Source organism: Corvus brachyrhynchos, unplaced genomic scaffold (assembly GCF_000691975.1).
Source record: "Corvus brachyrhynchos isolate BGI_N302 unplaced genomic scaffold, ASM69197v1 scaffold1, whole genome shotgun sequence".
Classification (NCBI taxonomy): domain Eukaryota; kingdom Metazoa; phylum Chordata; class Aves; order Passeriformes; family Corvidae; genus Corvus; species Corvus brachyrhynchos.
The window spans coordinates 9,964,724-9,968,374 of record NW_008237222.1 but is presented as its reverse complement, the minus strand read 5'-3'; the positions used below and the strand labels follow the sequence as shown (position 1 = coordinate 9,968,374).

The following is a 3,651-nucleotide window of genomic DNA, read 5'->3' as shown; positions in this document are numbered from 1 at the left end:
GAGTTGGGTTTCCCCGCTCTTCAGGCAGAGCGTACCGAGTCTCAGTTCAAGAGGGGCGTGGGCCTCCTGGAGCGGGTCCAGTGCAGGGCAACGGGGGGTAGTTGTGGCACTGGAGCGTCTCTCTTACGAGAAGAGGATGAGGGAGTCGGGCCTTTCCAGCCTCGAGAAGAGACAACTGAGAGGGGGCCCCATCTCTGTGTATAAATATCTAAAGGGGATTGTGCCAAGAGAATGGAGCCACGCTCTTCTCGGAGGTGCCAACCTCTAGGACACGAGACAACTGGCAGGAACCGATGCACAGAACGTTCCACCTGAACATGAGGAAGAACTTTACTGTGCAGGTTACCGAACACCGGAACAGGTTGCTCAGAGAGATTGTGGAGTTTACCTCAACTGGAGATATCCCAGAACAGTCTGGACGCAATCCTGTGCCGTGTGCTCTGGGACAAGTCTGCTTGAGGAGGGAGGTTGTACGAGATGTGGTCTCCAACGTGGCCCATTCTGTGGATCACTCCCCACTCGCTGTCACCGGGCGGGTTTCGGGCGGGGGAGCGCGTGTCACGCGGGAAGGGCAATCCACACGGCAGAAAAGCGCCCGAAGGGGTCACCCGAGCACGCTGAGCCGCCCGCGCAGAAACAGAAATCCGCGCTCTGCCGGGACCGGCCAGGCTCCATCAGCCGTAGGAGCGCGATGAAGCTCGGCCAGTGCTGCAGCCGCCCTGGGTGCTCGAGCCCTGCACACACACACCCCACCTCGCGGTCGTGCCCTTGTGTGCAGGTCACACCGTGTCTCAGCAGAACCGCGCGAGGTTGGTGGGAATCGGTGGGACAAATTGGAGAGAGTGGAGAAAAAAAAAGTAGAAAAGGTAGAATTTTGTGGCCCGTACGGGGATCGAACCCGCGACCTTGGCGTTATTAGCCCCACGCTCTAACCAACTGAGCTAACCGGCCACTTTGCACCAGCTGCCGCCTCCGGGTTATATAAAGACAGATCCGCGCCAATGTTCCACTCTCAAGCCAAAATAGTGAAGACGATAGACTGGGCGAAAAACTTCCTCGTCCCCGGGAGCGCCGGAGCCGAGCCCGCGCTTATGGAAACACACGCTTAACTCCTCAGCAAGACCAAAAAGCAAACCGGAAAACTCTGCCCTGCCTACAGAGAGATGCAGCGCCTGGTAGTGGGAACAACCATAAAGCGGGATCGGGGACAACTTCCCCTCTAAGACAGTAGGGTAATACTTCAAGTTTACTAGGATATGATTCCAGTTTCATTTAATTAAAATATTTGAACATTCTTAAAAAGCATTTACTATTGTTTAACGCACTACTAGGATCTTAGTTTGCACGGACAAACGATTCACCTTTTCCTAGTATTTTGATTTTTACTACATATGCTGCATATAAAAGACAACTTCTGCTCACCTTTGAAGCCTACATGAAAGCACAGGATGTCCGTTTAGCAAGAGGCAAACGCCGCGGGGGGGGAGGGGGGTGGGCACGAAGGGGACGACACAGCTCTCCAAAATGCAAGGTTTTGGAGACAGCTCAGTTAGGAGAACGCAGCCCCTGGTCTCTCCCCGGGCTCCTCTTCATGCCGGGCTGGCGGTACAGCTGCCCTCGGCATCCCGCAGTGGCGCGCAGGATCCGCCAGGGATCAGGCCATCACCGAGGATGAATCTGAGGCCGCCGGGGCGCTGCTCCGGCCACGGGAGACTTGACAGCAGCCAGGGCCCGCCGCTGGACTCATGGAGAACATCCCTTGTCCCAAGGGTTCCCCTCCTTAACCCCTCACCCACGGGCGGCTCAGCCCCGCCATCCCCGGGAAGTCGGGACCGTGGTGTGTCCCGAACGCGGGCTCGTTACCGGGTGGGCAGCGCCACCTGACACCTCTAGGCGAGGTATTTCTGGGTTTTATTCTAGTTCGCGCAAAGTATGGAGTTGGGTGGTAACCTACGAAAGTCTAGCTCAGTGATCATCAAAACTTTAAACTCGTATACATTTTAACAAACAAAGACATCAGCATTCCTTGGTTACCACCTGCATAAGTTTTCTATTAATTCGTACTGAAACCAGTATTTGCTAGTTGCATCTCACTTCTCATGCTAATTAGTCCGCAGGCGCAGTTCTTTCTTCCAGTTGAGTCTGGGGTCCGTTTTGGGTAGGCGGCCAATGGGTTGCGATCTCGCACTGCCGAAATTACGTTTCTCCCACTTACTGCTCCATTCTCCTGACTTCAGTCCTGGTGGCTCTCGTCCAGACAGCCCGTTCACTTTGGGATTGTCTTCCCTTTTCCTTAAAACGAAAGCTTATCCATGGGTGCGACATCCACAATTGCCCCACACCTGGGCGCGCACCTTGCGGGCAGGGGCGGGGTGACGGCGCCCCGTGCACACCGCGCATGCGCCTCCCGGCCGTGCCGTGTGCAGCGGGCCGCGGCGTGGGAGCGGCGCGTGCGAAGGTCTCGGGGTCTTTCTGAGGGGTGGTGCGGGCTCGGAGCCTCCAGGGAGGCTGGCGGTCACCAAGGGGGCTGTGTTCTTAGGGAGTACCCGCGCTGAGGGGGCCGTAGGTGCTTCTATAGCCCCTGGAAATGCCGTCCCTGCCGCCCCTGCCGCCCGTGGGCAGCTCCTGGGTCTCGCATGCCAACGCTAGCCTCTTCGTCCCCCTCCTCCGCAACAGGGTGCGAATAGGTCTTTCTCTCGGCTCCTGCGGGGCATCGCCCTAGGTGCTGGTCTCTCCCAAGTGCTTTCTCAGGAATTGCTAAGTTTTCTTGGTTCGGCACGCCTTGCTTTCCATTGCTTAGCATCCTTCTTCACATCATCCCATGTCACACCCTGCACTCAGAGACATCTGGCGTGTCTCTGAGTGCAATAATTACGTACCATGGCCTTGAAGATCAACTTCTTGCTTTCTTCATTTCTTCTTTATTTCTCTCTTCCTACGTGTATCAATATCATACTTAAACATCATAGCTTTTTGTTCCTCGGTATCTTGGCATCTTTGTAACAAAGTGTCTGCTTTACGTTTTTATAATACCCTCTTTTGACTACTGTAGTGCTGTCTTCTCTGTCATTTTGTATTGGATTCTTTAATTCTAAATGATTATTAATTTTCTGCGCTCTCTAGTTGCAGTGATTGGGTGTTGTCTTTGAATTCCATCACTTGCCCATAATTTATATTTAGATTGTTCCTTATTTCCTGGGTTCTTTAGCCTCTTGCACATTAAAATCTTATTCTGTTGAATGATTCATGGCCACTTTTTTGGGGGTGTTAGACGAGTTCATATTGCTACAACTTGTTCTTCCCGACCTTTATTTCCCTTTCCACTAACGATTCTAAGCTTATGTGTGCTGAAACAGAGGGGAGGGAAGAGGTTAGATAACATCTTTTGTTACAGATGCATGAAAGAACTGCTACCCAGTGATCAGGTTTCTTTTATTCTTCAATGTTTTATGCAAATTTAATTAAAACACTTCCTTTAATTTATCCTCAAACCTTTCAGTCTTACAGTGCTCATAACATTTTTAACCTTTCTTTGAGTCTTCATCTTTGAGTACACCAAATTCAGGTAATCTAACTGGAAGTTAAGTTTTGTTTTGTAGCTGTAACAATTTTCATAGCTTAAAGCTGCCAGGCTGTGACCTGGCTTTTTTT

General features: G+C 52.2%; 1 non-coding gene across 1 annotated transcript; it reads right to left on the bottom strand.

The window, feature by feature from the left end:
* Positions 1 to 877: 877 nt before the first annotated feature.
* TRNAI-AAU lies at positions 878 to 951 on the bottom strand. Its single transcript has one exon. It is a non-coding gene; the product is annotated as a tRNA-Ile (tRNA).
* Positions 952 to 3,651: the final 2,700 nt, after the last annotated feature.